Source organism: Chinchilla lanigera, unplaced genomic scaffold (genome assembly GCF_000276665.1).
Source record: "Chinchilla lanigera isolate Chin_1 unplaced genomic scaffold, ChiLan1.0 scaffold00079, whole genome shotgun sequence".
Lineage (NCBI taxonomy): Eukaryota > Metazoa > Chordata > Mammalia > Rodentia > Chinchillidae > Chinchilla > Chinchilla lanigera.
This window is the reverse complement of record NW_004955480.1, coordinates 8,332,950-8,349,398: the sequence shown is the minus strand read 5'-3', so window position 1 is coordinate 8,349,398 and position 16,449 is coordinate 8,332,950. Positions and strand designations below refer to the sequence as shown.

The window sequence follows — 16,449 nt, the reverse complement described above, 5'->3', positions numbered from 1 at the left end:
GGGCCCCCGCGGCCCGAGCCCACGAGGCTCCCGGAGCGGGGCGCACGCGGGGACCCGGGGCTGGGGGCGGCGGGCGGGTGCTGAGAGCCTCGCAGCCGGCACCTCCATCTTCAGCCGAGAGACTTGAAAGAGACTGACCCCGGGTTCCTCGCTGCCTCCTCCCCACGGCCGCCTGTCCCGGCCGCCCTCCCTTGCGGGACCGACACAGACAGGGGGCTGGGACCCGGGGAGCCCGTGTTAGCCGCAGCAAGGCAGGAATCGAGATGCTGTGACCGCCCTGTAACTCGTATCCATCACAATTTCCTGACAACATGGGGACTCAGTATATAGTCAACAGATGATGGAGAGGGAGGAGACGAAAAAGGACCTTGCCAGCTATGGAGCGTGTCTGCTTAGTTCTAATCCAATGCCTTTTTTTTTTTTTTTTTTTTTTTTGACAAGCCAGGTGAGCAGTGGTTTAAAACACAGGCTCTAGGCCGGGGGTGGTGGCGCACACCTGCAATCCCGGACCTCGGGAGGCTGAGGCAAGAGGATCATTGGGAGTTCGAGACCAGCCTGGGCTACAAAGAGAGCTCAAGGACAGCCTGAACTACATAGCGAGATCCTGTCTCAAAAAAAAAAAAAGACAAAAAAACCCCACAGGCTCTAGAGAAAAATGTGAGATGGCTGGTTTTGCCAAATACTAGTAGCAGGATCTTGGGCAAGCTACATGACTTCCTGTGCCTCATTTTCCTGTTATATAAAATGTTCTAAGAGCCAGGTGTGGCATATCCCTGTAATCCCAGCACCTGAGAGGCTGAGGCAGGAGGATGGTTGAGAGTTCAAGGCCAGCCTAGACTACATACTGAGACCCTGTCTCAGGAAAACAAACAAAAACTAGGACTGATAATAATACCTATTTGAGCCAGGCGTGGTGGCACACGCTTTTGTAGTATGCCCAGCACTCAGGAGGTTGAGACAGGAGGATCTCTGCGAGTTCGAGACCAGTCTGGGCTACAAAGTGAGCTCAAGTCCAGCCTGAACTGCATAGCAAGACCCTTTCTCAAAAAGACAAAAGAAAAAAAGGTAATACCTGATAGGATTTTTATGAAAATTAAGGAACAATAATACAAAGTCCTTGGCAGATTTCTCTACCTCACTGTGTCTTTGTCATCCTGGTCATTTTTCCACCCCTTTTGGGGAAAAGATCTCACTGTGTTGTACAGGCTGGCCTTGAACTCACCATATTGTCTAGGCCGGCCTCAATTTAGCGGTGATCCGCCTGCCTCAGCCTCCCAAGTGTTGGGATTACAGGATTGCAACACTTTGCCCAGCTTTTCTCTTCTCTTAGCCCTTCTGCTAGAGTTTTGAAATGTCAATCTATTTTAATAGCCCTCAAAAGACATTTTCTTATTTATTTCCTATTTCTCTATTGTGATCTTTCACTCCACCTGTCTTGGAGTGTAGAATCAGAGACCTCAGATGAGCCAGTTATAGAGAGAAATGAACCCCGTGAGAATATGCACTTTATTTTATCCTCAGCGCTTAGAACATTGCCATTAGTACTCAATAAATATTGAGTAAAGAAAAAAGGAAGAGGGAAGGTCTTGGCTTTTTTTTTTTTTTTTTTTTTTTTTTGGTCTTTTTGAGACAGGGTCTCACTGTGCAGTTCAGTTGGCCTTGAGCTCACTTTGTAGCGCAGGCTAGTCTTGAACTCACAATAATCCTCCTGCCTCAGCTTCCCAAGTGCTGGGATTACAGGTGTGCGCCACCATGCCCACTTTAACTTCCTCATTTAACTAATTTTAAATATACCATGTTGTGTTTCCCCATTGACCTATTTTTCTCTGTTGTCCAGTAGCAAAACCCTAGAACGAGGCACATTAAAAATTAACAGCCACGATGTTCATCCACACAGTTTTGCTGTAACCCAGATTTGGAGCTGTGTAGTCAGTTGCAGAGTAATAACAGCTACTTTGGACTCTGGGTATTTCACAGAACTTAAGAAGACAAAATGAAAACATTAAAGCGTAAAAAAAATAAATAAATAAAGCCCGAGGATCATTTTTCTTTTCTAAAGAAACTGTTTACTAGCCAGGTGTGGTGGCTCACGCCTGTAATCCCAGCACTAGGTAGGCTGAGGCAGGAGGATCATTGTGAGTTTGAGACCAGCCTGGGCTACAAAATGAGCTCAAGGTCAGCCTGAATTGCATAGAGAGACCCTGTCTCAAAAACACACACACCAAAAAAAACCTGTTTACTACTAGCTCCATAGGCTGAGTAATGTGGCGATTCATCACCTGATCTACACAATAAATGATTAATTTAAATTGAACTTCAGAGGGGAAAGGAGACATTGACCAGTGTACTATCGTCCTAGGCTTCTAGGATTATGGCAGATAAGAATTGTCACTGAGGCTCAGGTTGTTAGCTTAGCCAGTTGTGTATGATTTCTTCAAGTATGACAGCAACAAATCCTAACAGATAATCCAGGCACCAGCTACCATCAGGAGACCAGATAAGGCATGCAACAGAGCGCTTAAAACCCACATGGTAAAGTCGGCACTGCAGGGGGCTGAGGCCACAAGATGGCAAGTAGCACAGCCTGCGCAACTAGCAACCTGGCAAGATCTCTTCTCAAAATTAAGAAAAAAAAAGACTAGGGCTGAGCATGGAGGCACATACCTAAAATCTCAGCCCTTGAAAGGCTGAGGCAGGGGACTACTGTGAGTTCAAGGCTAGCCTGGGCTACATAGTGAGTTCAAAATTAGCCTTAACATAGCAAGACCCTGTCTCAAGAATCCAAAATAATAATAGTAGTAGTAAAATAAAAATACAAAGGACTGGGGATATAGCTCATGCAAAGGGCCTACTTTCAATCCCCAGTAAGAGTGGGGGGACAAATGGAACAGTGACTTATAGAATTGGTGGAACCCCCCATTTTTTTTTAATTAGATAGTTTTTGTAACTTGCTAAATTGTCCAGGCTGGGCTTGAACTTGTGATCTGCCTTTCCTGGCCTCCTAAACTACTAGAATTACAAGTAAGTCTTAGTTACTTTTCTCACCTTGCTGAGACAAAATACTAGACGCCCAGAATTAAGGAAGGAAAGGTTTATTTAGCTCACAGTTTGTGGAGGTTTCAGTCTGTAATCAGCTGGCTCCAAGACAAGGTGGCATGGCACAGGGGCAACACTTCCAGGTGGCACAACACAGCAAAAGCAGCGAGACCACTGTGCGGGGGGAGGGACAAGCCTCTTTCCCTCCCTTATATTGTAAGCAGGCCACCCCTACCCAGGGGATATAGTACTCACATACTCTCCGTGCCCTCCTCTTGCACAGGCTCAGGATGAATACAAGGTAAGGACCCTGCGGCCCGCTGCTGAGTATAGTTAACCTTCTGAACTTCTCAAATTGACACAGTGAACAACATCTCAGAGCAGTAAGCGCTCCTGCTTCTCTCCCTGGGCTGTAGAACTGCTGAGTCACTCAGCCAAACCTCTAGACTCCCCAAGTTGACACAATGTATCAACCGTAATACAGCACATACCACCAAACCCCAAGAGTGGGTTCTCTTGTCCCCTTACTCCAGCTGAAAACTGCCTGCTCCAGGAGGAAGAAAAAAGTCCGTTCCCTGGCAACCTAAGACTGGGCCTTTTCTCTAGAATTTTCCAACCCTAGTTGTTTGGAGGGGTCTGAAAAAGATTACAAGTCAAGGAAGGCTGACGCCAAGGCTTTTTACTCTGAGAATGAGACACAGGGCTTTCCCCAGTAAAGGGTTGGTGTGAAATCAGTCCTGGAAGATTGTTGAGAGTAGAAAACAGTTGCAATCAGTCCGAACTCAGGCCCAGAGTTGAGCCTCACCGTCACTCAGTCAAAGTAGCGAATCAGCAACTGCTACAGGAAACTATAGCTTTAGGGATCAAGTAGGAATGCTGACATTATTAAAAGAAAACAGGACTGGGGATATAGCTCAGTGGCATAAGCACCTGCCTGGTGAGTGTGAGGTCCTGAGTTTGATTCCTGGTACCAAAAAAATGAGCAAAACCAAGAAAACAGAAATGCAATGTCCAATGTTGCATTATTTCTTCATTTTCCTTTAGTCTACTTTATATGCAAATTGACCTCGGTTGAAATATGTACATATATTTGTCTGCAGTTTCTTCAAATCCTTTCTTTTTTCCTTCCTTCCTTGCCTTTCTTTTTTATTTTTGTGGTACTGGGGATTGAATCCAGGGTCTCATGCATGCTAGACAAGCACACTACCATTGAGCTACGTCTCGGCCTTTTAACATTTTTGTTTTGAGTGTTCGCTTTGGCAGCACATATGCTAAAATTTTTGTTTGTTGGTTGGTTTGTTTTTGGTCTTTTTTGAGACACGGTCTCACTATGCAGTTCAGGCGGGCCTTGAGGTCACTTGTAGGCCAGGCTGGTCTCGAACTCACAACAATCCTCCTGCCTCAGCTTTCTGAGTGCTGGGATTACAGGCATGTGCCACCATGCCTGGGTAAAATTTTTGTTTTGAGACAGTCACCTTAAGTTGCCCAAGCCATTATTGAACCCAAGAGCCTCCTGCCTCAGCCGTGAGAAGTAGGTGGGCTTCAGGAATGCACACTGCATTTGCCTCTTTAATTATAGTGAACACTGTTCCCAAATTATATAGGTTTTACCTGTATAATTATGGATGAGTTGCCATGTGTATTAATTTACTAGGGCTGTCAAAACAAAATACTGCATACTAACTGGGTTGCTGTGAAATTTATTTTCACATAGATCTGGAGGCCAGAAATCTAAGAGCAAGGTATCAGCAGGTCTGTTTTCTTCTGAGGTTTCTTTCCTTGGCTTGTAGATCACCTCCTTCTCAAAGTGGCCTCGCACAAACTTTTCTCTATGGGCATGCATGTCTGGTGTGTTCTGGCTCCTGCTCTTACAGGAATACCAGATAGGTTGGATTGTTCCTTCAATGTTCCCACTGCATTTTAATTTCATCATTCTTTAAAGGGGCCATAGCCAAATACAGCCACATTCTGAGGTGTTAGGCTTAGGACTTGAAGGAAGGGATTTGGGCACAACACAAATTAACCCATAACAGTACAGAAGGAAGTCTGGTCCAAAGATATAGTGAGCTGGGCACGTGACTCAGTGAGAGAACACTTGCCTGGCATATGTGGCCCCTGAGTCCGATCCCTAGCCCCAAAGATATAATAAATCCCCAAAGATATAATAAATCCTTTCTCATAATGACCAAAGAAAATGGAAACAAATGTCTGCCATTAAGATACTGGCTACTGGATAAGTATAATGTATTAGAGCACGTCCATTTGATTGAATAGCATATTTCTGTTAAAAAAAAATAAGCTTGATTTCTATTTGCTCATATGAAGGGAAACCATGACTTACCATTCAGTAAAAAACAAAGTAAAAGTAAACAACTCTTAAATACACCTGCATTTGTGGGAAAGAATGTTTCTTGAATAACGCAAGAGAGGCTTGTGGTGCTGGGGATGTAGGTCAGTGGCACAAGCACCTGCCTGGCAAATGCAAGATCCTGAGTTTGATTCCCTGTACAAAAAAAAAAAAAAAAAGACACTTGTAAATTGGAGTTCTAACATAGAAAACAAATGCCTTTTTAAATAGGCACAGTTTTAATATTTTTACATATTTATATTAAAAAGGTAACAGTGGTTGGATTGTGTCCAATTTTGGAGAAAGTTACATTTCCCCCCAAAATTTTAACAAATATTTCCCCAAAACTAGGTAGTTGAAAAATAAAAGTAGTGGGGGTTTCTTAAGGTTTTGATTTAATTAACATCAATCGTTAGCCAGGTGTGGTGGTGCATGCCTGTAAATCCCAGCACTCAGGAGGCTGAGGCAGGAGGATCGTTGTGAGTTCAAGACCAGCCTGGGCTACACAGTGAGCTCAAGGCCAACCTGAACTGCATAGCGAGGCCCTGTCTCAAAAAGACAAAAATAAAATAAAATAAAATAAAGCCTATATAATTTCTAGAAAATTAGGGACATGCTCCATCTTAGGCATTTTCCTGCTCATTGGCTGTTTTGTGGCTACAGTGAGTCTTTTTTTTTTTTTTTGGTCTCTTTCAAACAGGGTCTCGCTATGCAGTTCAGGCTGGCCTACTCACTTTGTAGCCGAGGCTGGTCTCAAACTCGCAATGATCCCCCTGTCTCAGCCTCCCGAGTGCTGGGATTATAGTCTTGCACCACTACATCCAGCCCTACAGTGAGTCTTGATATACTTCTTGGACCTTCAAGTTGATGTGATTTGGGTAAGTGTTCCCTAACAGCACACATTGAAGCTTAGTCCCTAGTATTAACAGATGGGGTCCCCAGGGGCTTCTCTCCAGGTTGTTGGTGCTCTCATCAAAGAACTGAACAGACACAGAGGAAAAATAGCAAGGGTGTACATTTGCTGAAGGCAGTAGGTGGAGGAAGGGAGTACGCTCTACATGGTGAAAGCAGTCTTATGCAAAGGGTCACAGGCCGCAAGGGCAAGAGGAAGGGGCTGTTCTGTACCCAGAATTCCTGGGCACATGCAGGAATGTACCCTGCTCACATGCACTGGGACATTGGTCTTATCAGAAACTCACTTGGCCTGGCACTGGATTTAGAGTGCCCTGTGGAAAGACACGTTTGGCTTCCCACCAGATGTGAATGAAGAAGGATCAGGAAGAGTGCATTTTGATTTGTCGTGCCCACATGCAAATAAAAGACTGAAAATAGCACTTTCTGATTGTCACAGTGCTCAGCCATAAGCCTAAAATGTCATAGCTTTTAAGGAGATTCAAAAGTTTCGTATTACCCCATCCTGAATGAGCTGCAGCGATCTGTCAAGTATTTCCTCCTTGTTAATCCTTCGGTGATCACTGCAGCTTTTACTACCAGTATTTTTAATGACAAATAAAAGAATAGTCCACTAAATAAGTAACATCGTTTCTTCACAACTCTAAATACTGAACATTACATGGTCATTTTGGGTCTCGTGTTCTCCTTATGTCCTCTCTTTTAAGCAAACCTCTTGCTCAACCTGTTAGTCATAGGTTTTTATGACCTTTGGTACATTCAGTTAGCTGTCCGTTTTGCCCCAGTCTTAATCTCATATCTCATAGCCTATGGCACTACTACTGGAAAGTGCTGGAACCTTGGAGTGGGGGAGTCTTGTAGGAGTTCTCCCAGCCAAAAGCACTGGGAATTACAAATCATGGACTGCCAGCTCCAAAAGTCTGATCCAAAATAAACCTTCTTTCTCCATAATTTGATTGCGTCAAGCATTTTTCTTTACAATAACAGAAACCTGACTAATGCACCATGTTTCTGTCTTAAAGGATAGGGCATCAGATTGGAACACAGGTGCTACACAATGTGCTCTCTTCTCTAGAGGTGGTGAATAAGCACATGAGATAAGCACGTGAGAAAAGGCTTAGCTGGACACATGCAGAGCTATAAGATAAGAGCTGAGAAGAGAACAAGGTTAAGACTTTAAGTTAAGACCGAAATAAAAAGGCAAGGAAAAACAGAATGAGGGAGGGAATACAAAAAGGAAAAAAGATCCAGGCAGAAGTAGAGAAGTAAACAATAATTAAAATACATTGAAGTTTTGCCATTTATCGGGTGGTATAAATGTTTTCCACAAATTACTGTGTGTAATCCTCATAATGTGAGGAATGTTCTATTATATTTCCCACTCAACAGAAAAGGAAAATGTTTAAAGAGACACACTGGTGTGTAGAAGGTTATAAGACCAGTGAGGGAAAAACAAGGGATATAAATTTGTGCCTTTCTTACCTCCTTTTTTTTTTTTCTTACCTCCTAACATGTACTTCACCTCTGCTCAAAAGACAATTTTGTGTGATTAGTTCATATCAACAAATGACACACACACTGTGTGCTATTCACCTCTGAGCTGCAGTCAAAGGTGACCAGTGTGGGATTGCTGTTCTCTGCCCTGGCAGAAGAGCAAGTAGACGTGGAATGATGAGCACAGTGACCAGAGACAGCAGAGGTCCCTCGGACACATACAGGATGATATCTAACTCTAGTCTGTAGAAAGCCAGAGCGGGTTTTCTGATAGGATGGGCCCTTGAGCTCAGCCTTGAAAGATTCAGAGGAATCACCCCTCTGGGATTCCAGAGATTTTATTTTCATTCATTTAGCATTAATTGGACAGCAGGACGTGAAGGTGAATGAATTCAAATTACTGTTCTTGAAAAATGTCATAGCTTTTAAGGAGATTCAAAAGTTTCGTATTGCCCCATCCTGAATGAGCTGCAGCGATCTGTCAAGTGTTCCCTCCTTGTTAAACCTTTTACTACACAGTATTTTTGATGACAAATAAAAGAATAGTCCATTAAATAAGTAACATCATTTCTTTGCAGTTGTAAATACTTAACATTACATGGTAATGTGCTTATCTGTCATTATCCATGGACCCAGAACACGTATATAATAGACATATAATATTTTTTGCTGCAACAATAAGTGGAAATTTGAAAGACCTTTACAAAACAGAAGTTCTCATTTTTCAGTGATAAAGGTCTTTTTATCATTTTCAGTACATAAAGTTCCTTTTTAAAAAAAAATTAAGTCCAGTATGCTATATTTAAAATCCTTCTTGCCAGGTGTGGTGGCACACGCCTGTAATCCCAGCACCCAGGAGGCTGATGCAGGAAGATTGCTTCAAGTTCGAGGCCAGCCTGGGCTACAAAGTGAGTTCAAGTCCAGCCTGAACTATATAGTGAGACCCTGTCTCAAAAAACCAAAAAATAAGTAAATAAATAAATAAAAGAAAGTCCTTCTTGCTTTCAACAATTGTTTCTTCCCTTTAAAGGGTTTTCATTTTGACTCCTTAAGTAGGAACTCATATCTAATGAGGACGCTGGGTGAGACTCAGATTTCCAATTGCTACTCAAGAGGAAGATAAGGCACTCCGTAAAGTTTGTAGATGTTCAAATATGGAATAGCTTCCATTCCTTAAATCGCCTTTTGATGAGAAGCGGATAATGACAAAATGATTGCAGGTACAGGCCTGCAATCTCTGGCTGAGGCAGAAGAATCACCATCTGTTCAAGGTCAATCTGAACTACATAACAGGACCCTGTCTCAAAATAAACAAATGAAAAAACCCACAAAGAAGGAAACACATAAACAAGGCAAACACACTATGGTTTGCTTCATTACAAACACAGAGATATAAGGTACATAATGGTCTGTACCGTTTTTTTGCAAACAAGAGCCTTCCATGTGTGAATCCCCGATGTCACCTATCTTGTTGTTTCTTTATTTGTTTTGCAGTAGTGGAGGTTGAAATCTGGGCTTTTCAAATACTAAGCAAGCACTCAACCACATAGGACACCCCAGCCCCTATCTACATTGTTCTTTAATAAATAATGCCAAACTGGGGCTGAGGATTTAGCTCAGCGGCAACGCGCCTGCCTAGCAAGCACAAGGTTGTGAGTTCGATTCCCAGTATGGGAAAAAAAAAACAAAAATAAAAAAACAAAAACAAACAAAAATAATGCCAAGTCAACAGCAACTCCTTGACTTCTGGACAAAGGCTCTATTATGGGTTAACTTGCAGGGTACAGCGTGTATGGCCCAAGGGAAGGCACAGCTCAACTCCAACGTTTGTACCATGTCATGAGAAAAAGTATCATGAGTTTCTGGAGTGAAAAAGACCAATAAGCTTCCTGTAAATTGTCAGACATACATTTACTACACTGAAGAAATCTGGCAGACAATTGCCTAATCTTCACCCAAGGAAAAGGAGAAAAAAGTGGTTCTGGGAAATATCAGTTCTCTTTCCTTCCTTCTCAGCTCTGATGAAAAAAGGGGAAAAAAAAAAAAAAAAAAAAAAGCACTCAAAATGAGAGCGAAAAAATATTCCCAGTTGCAAAAAGCAACTCAGAACATTTTTAAATGCTGAGAGTTATGTAGACAGAAAAAGTGGGATTTCTATTCACTGATTAATAACTGTTTTTTTTAGTAGTTTGGTTCATATATAAAATATTGACCTAAGTTCTAATCCCTCGTCTGCCACTACCTACCTGCCTAGCCACAGGACCATAGGAGAAGTATTTGGCCATTTTGTTTCCTCAAATGCTGTGCATACTTGATCTGGGACACTGCTGAGAGGTAAACAGTGCAGAGTAATTAATACATATTAACTGACAACATGTGCAAAAATGACTCCAGCAGGATAGCAAGTTCTGGGAAATGAGTCACCCACCACCTAGATAAGTGAGTAAGGAGTTAGGTGACCTTTAACCAGTGATCATTTTCTTTGTGTCAACGTAACTATGATTACTATAATTCCATTCTCTTCTCCTCAAGTACTTCTTTTAGCGGGGTGGTTGGTTGGATTGCTATAGATCTCTTCCTTTGGGTGTAAGATTGTAACAAAACCTTGACATTTGTCTGTAACTGAACTTTGGTGGCAGTGGGTGCTGAAGATGAAACCCAGTGCCTTGCACATGCTAAGCGTGTGCTCTATCACTGAGCTACACCCCAGCCCTTGAACTGGTTTAAAAGGATTCTTTAACAAGAGACAGTAAAGCCAAAAGTTAAAGGTCTGGACCTGGTTTCCTTAAATATGAAATGGGATTAAAAAGTCCCTGCGTCACAGGTTATCCTGAAAATGAACTGTATGTAACCAGTATAGAAAGTACAGTTGGGGCCATAGACACTTTCCGCCACTCACCTGAACCTGGGCAATGCTGAGGCAAGCGCCACTCCCTGATCTTTGTCCTACGGTCTATTCCTAGCAAGCAGAGATAAGAAAGACAAAGATACCTGGGCCTACCTAGAGAGATTTCAAAGTGGAAAAACAAGACCTACCAGGGTCAGCTTCTCACACCTGGCCTATTGTATCAGTTAGACTTCGCTAGAATACCAGATTTAATTTAATATATATATATATATATATATATATATATATATATAATTTTTTTATAAAGTATGCTTACAATAGTTGCCTGCAGAGTTGGGTGTGAAAGAAGGCAAAAGGGCCGTATGCACACTGGTGAACCAAAGAATCCAGTCAAAGGTGAAAGAGCTGGAGTTCACCGTCTTGTCCTGTTGCAGTCTACATCAGGAAGCTGATGTGTTTTTTTTTTTTGTTTTTTTTTTTGGTTGTTTTTTGTTTTTTTCCAGAACCGGGAATTGAACTCACGACTTTGTGCTTACCAGGCAAGCACTGTGCCACTGAGCTAAATCCCCAGCCTCTATGAAGCTGATGTTTGAAAGCTGAAGAGTCTGCATTAGAAACCTGGAGATGGACAACCAAAAGCAGTGGTGAAGACTGAAACTCCACCAAAGCAGCAGAAGCCAGACTCCATTCCCTTTTCATTCTATCCATGCTAGAAGCCTATTGGTTGGTGCTACTCACACCCCAGGGTGGACCTTCCCTCTCTGGTATGTCCATCATTCGGTGACACCCAGAACTGGGCCAAACCAATCAGCTGAGTGTTTCTTTTTTTTTTTTTAAGGAGTCTGGTTTTTTGTTGGTTTGTTTCTTTTTGTTTTTGTTTTTCTTCTGGTACCAGGAATCGAACTCTTGACCTTGCGCTTGCCAGGCAGGCGCTGAGGTGAGTGTTTCTTACTCAAATCAACACAGCAGTTAACTATCACACCTATGGTAACTTTTCTTCACTTGGAACTCATGAAATGTTCATGTATATGGACTGCGTCTCATACATCTGATTATACCAGGATGAATTATGGGAAAAGACAGGATATTTGATACAATAGATACAGATGACATGATTCAGCATACTATCAATCACGTTGTTCGTCAAGAACACTGGGTCTGGAAGATCCAACGGGAGCTACCCTAGACAGGGCACAACATTTTAAATTCTTAAACCCTACATATTTAATGTTATTTTCCTTTCCACTAGTTCAAGGCTACTCACACTGAGCATACCACCCTCTACCAAAAATTCATTAAACTTTGTTGTTTTTTTCCTTATCATAACGTGCAATTTTTTTTTCCTTACCATCACACACAGGAATTTAAAAACCCATCTGGACCCCATCATCCATGGCAAAAGAATTGCGTCTGATGCTGGAATCACTACATGTGAGCTATAACTTTTAGGGGTATAATGAGGAGACTGGACAAGGTGTTCTCTTTGGCCTCTGCTAGTTCTCTATTTGTGGGAACCCTAGGAATAGCACCTGAAAAGTAATTCCTTTAGGTTAAATCTACAACAATTTCACTGGAAAGGAGACTTAAGAGACTTATTAGTGAGTGATAGAAAATACATAATGACAGTGGTGTAAATAAGATATGGTTTTCTTTCTTCTCTTTTTTTTCCCACAATATCTCTCATAATCCTCCTGTCTCAGCTTCCCAAGTGCTGGGATAACAGGCTATGATACTGGGCCAAAGTAATGCTTTCTTTATGTCATTACCTATCATTCTATAACCAATTACCCAAGAACTTAGTGACATTAAGGAGCAACATTTACTGTTTCTTAGTTTGTGTGGTCCAGGCATCCTGGGATGATTTGGCTGGGTGGTTCTAGTTCAGGGCCTCGCAGGAGGCTGCACTCCTTTTACCAACTCTAGAAGTAGTCTTCATTTTTAAGTCCAGATGGTGGTGCTTGATTCAAGGCAGTAAAATGGATGAATGGTGTGAGAGAACCAAAGAATTCGTACACACTAAGAAAGTTAGCAAAACACACCTCCGTTTTTATCCCATAGTCTAGAGTTTAGCTTACCTAGTTGCAAGGAAAAGTGGGAGGTATGCTTACATGTCATATCTGGGTGTTATTTTAATTGAAATGTTAAGCTGATCAATTCTCTGATGAATGTGATATGCATATAGCAGTGATTCCCATTATTTGGAGTTACCATGTTCTGTCAAATTGTTTGATTTCATGGAACCCTCTTTTCAAAAACTATATGATGGCATATATTTATTTCAAAACTAGTTCACTTTTGAGGGTTCGAGAGAAGAAGAGCAGCATGCGTGGTTCAGCGGTAGAATTCTCGCCCGCCAAGAGAAGAGCAATGTGTTAGATGCCTGAGCTCAGAGTCAGACAGATTTAAATTCCCACCCCAGCTTCATTTTTACCTTAAATGTAAACCCTGGCAAATGACCCATTCTCTCGGAAGTTCTGATTCTTCACCTACAAATGAGGAGAAATAGCAATGCATACCTCATTTATGAAAGTTAACTGAGTTAATAAGTATAACAGGCTTTCTCACAGTGCCTGGCATACAAAGTATTCAATATTACCTTTTAAATTATTATGTACATTAAAATAATAATAATATTCTAAGAGATCATGACAGATGTTTTGTTCCTTTGCAAAATCTAGGTTTAAACAAAAAAAAAGAAACATCTAGGTTTAAAATCATTGATAATTAAATAAGGAAACAAGCTCAATTTGGATAATTCAGGTGAGACTCTTTATAATTTCCAACCCAAAATATTGAAATCCTTTTCCTCAATAGTATTCTGGAGGGAGTTAAAATTGTATCAGTCCATTGTCTTTATGTAATATAAATATTCCTAGATCACTGACATTGCAGTAAGCTATACATTTTTTGTAAAGGTGCTCTTGTCAAGATGAAGAATAGAAGAGTGAATGAATTTCTGGCTTAATAATTTAATTCTCACAAAAAGTGTAAGTATGCACAATGATTACTACCAGGTCTTTTGTCAGAATAATGCTTCGATAGCTGAACAATTGACCCATACAAGAAAAATAGTAGGTCATTGTTATGGCTTGTATCTAGATGTCCCCCCAAAGCCTCATGCAGTCATAGGCGCGGGTTTTTGGAGGTGGCAGGATCTAGAGTGTGTGATGCTGGGATTAAGGGTGGGATGCTGGGATTGATACACAGTACGATGCTAGGATTAAGGGTGTCCCACCATGGGTGTGAGTGCTACCCGAATAGAGTAGAAAGGGTAGAAAGCTGCTTGGCACTTGCTGCTGACTGTTTGCTACTTCTTCACTACTTTGTGGCTTTGTTGCTTTTTGCCTGTCATGAACTATGTCTCCTCCGTACGCCCCTCTGCTATGCCACCCTGCCTGGGAGCTGGCCAACTATGAACTGAAACCTCTACAAACTGTGAGTTACAGTAAGTTTTTCTTCCTCTAACTTCAAGTGTCAGGTATTTTGTCTCAGAATGAGAAAAGTGACTAAGACAGTCATATTGACCCAGTTCACACGGTGAGCGATGAATAAGAGATGATTGTGAAATACGTACCGAATGCAAATGTCTAATTTGGGTTAGCTATAGGACGGGCTGAATTAAAAGGAATGCTATTAATCATAAAGAACTACAGGTTTATACATGTTTAATCTTGCCAGTCTCCTCCTGAACATTCCTAAGAAATGATGGTCCTTCTTCTACATGCAGCGTAACACTTGTATGAGCTTTCTCTCCAAAGGTAAAGCTGTATTATGCATTGATGAACGTCATCGGTTATTTAAAGAGTAACTCAATACCAGGTACCACATTATCTCACAACTTTGTGAAGCAGAAGTAGGTCCTGTTGACCCAATTTTACAGATGAGGAACCAAAGTTCAGAGAGGCAGAAGTAAGATTTGAAGCCAGCACTCTCCTTGCACAACTATCGCACATTTAGTTTCTGTTAAAAAACAAGTCTGACCCTTTAACCTTGCTCGGCATTTCATCAGGAGAAAGGGGCATAAAGTGGAAAACAATGACAACAGACAAAGAGGCAGAGTATACATTGTTTCATGGTTCTTAGCTACATGCTTATCCTCAGCAAAATTGACAACAACAGATATGAAATAGTATATAAGGAGTAATCAATTATGGGATTTGTCGTAGTTTGGGGGTTTTTGCAAGGAAAAACAATATAATACAGGACACATATTTTATAAGATTATTTTACAATAGTCACCTAAATAATCATATACAAAGAGTGCAGGAAGTACCGGAGAAAAACCAAAACCAAAAAAACAAAGAGTGCAGGAAATCTGTCCATGCACCAAAGACCAAAGAATCCACCCAAGAGACTGGATCCCATGCCGTTATCCTGCATGAGTTCAGCTGAAGACCTAGAGCCCATAACAGTGCCTCCTATGAGTCCAGCTGGAGGCCTAGGGAAAACGGCAATGTCTCATGCACGTCTGTTTCATGGATCTATGCTGGGAAGGCCAAAAGGTCAGTGGTGGAAGCTGGAAAGTCTGTACCAGCGAGATGAAGGATCTGTGCCAGCAGGCTGAGGGATCTGAACTGGAGCCAGGAAGCAATGCTCAATGTATGAACCTGAGCTCCCCAGAAAAGTACCACCGCCATCCTCAGCAACAGTGAGGTCGCGAGCTTCTCCAACGATGAGGAAAGCCAAGTTCCCACCAGGAAAGCCAACGTGACAAGCATCTCCAAGACGCTAAGCAGTGCATTATCTTCCCTCCAGAGCCAGGAAGTGATGCTTAAAGTGAAGACCAGAGCTCCCCCAAAGTGAACTGAAGCCAGTTCAACTGAGTGTTACAAGTTGGCCACCAGATGTGAATTCACCACAGGACTGGTAACCAAACTGCAGTAAAATTGAAACCAGAGATATTAGCCCCATCCTTCACAGTAGCCCTCAAAGTACAATCCTTGGAGAACTTGCATCAAATCACATCAGGTACTGTGATGGCTCTAAGACTTATCCTTGGAAATCTGATTCAAAGCATTTGGAGCAAGGTCTAGGATTTTATACATGATTCCTAAGCAACAAAAGTTTGATAACTGCTATTCCAGCTACTAACCTCAGTTCCATAATTATAACTTTTTCAAACATCATAAGGTGGTTGCAGAATTCATGGGAGTCATGGTATCATTTAAAAACACAGTAGGAGACAGTAAATACATTTGCCCCTCAGGGGATTGGTTCTAGGACACCCCCCTCCAAAATGCCTTGTATAAAACCATGTCAAGTTTGCATAGAGCCTCCACATACACTCCTGTACATTGTAAATCATCTCTAGGTGATTTATAATATCTCACATAATGTAAACACCATCTAACTGCATCATTTAGGAAATAATGACAAGGAAAAGGTCTACATGCAGAGTGCAGATAGGATGTTTTTCCCCCAATTACTTTCTTTTTTATTTTTAAAATTTATTTACTTATTTGCAGTAGTTGGGATAAAATGCAAGATCTTTGCACTGAACCACATGCCAATCTTTTTTTTTTGTTTCCTTGAGTCAGAGGCTGGGCTCCAATTGACAACCTTGTGTCAGGCTTGGAGCACCAAATACTTTCAATTTCATGGTTGTTTCAGTCTATGGCTGGGCCAGGGATGTAGCTCAGTGGCACAGCACCTGCCTGGCAAGCATGTGGTCATGAGTTCGATTCCCAGTACCAAAAAAGAAAAAATCAATCTATAGGTGCAGAACCCATAGACATGGTGAGTCAAATATTTAACATAGCTGAATTTAGATTAGTCTAGCAATAGCACAGACTATGAGAATACACAGACCTGA

At 41.7% G+C, this 16,449-nt stretch overlaps 1 long non-coding RNA gene across 1 annotated transcript; it reads left to right on the top strand.

Annotated features, from left to right (window-relative positions):
* Positions 1 to 11,534: 11,534 nt before the first annotated feature.
* LOC106146459 lies at positions 11,535 to 14,069 on the top strand. The gene is made up of 3 exons (XR_001230893.1): positions 11,535 to 11,574; positions 11,998 to 12,068; positions 13,553 to 14,069. It is a non-coding gene; the product is annotated as an uncharacterized LOC106146459 (long non-coding RNA).
* Positions 14,070 to 16,449: the final 2,380 nt, after the last annotated feature.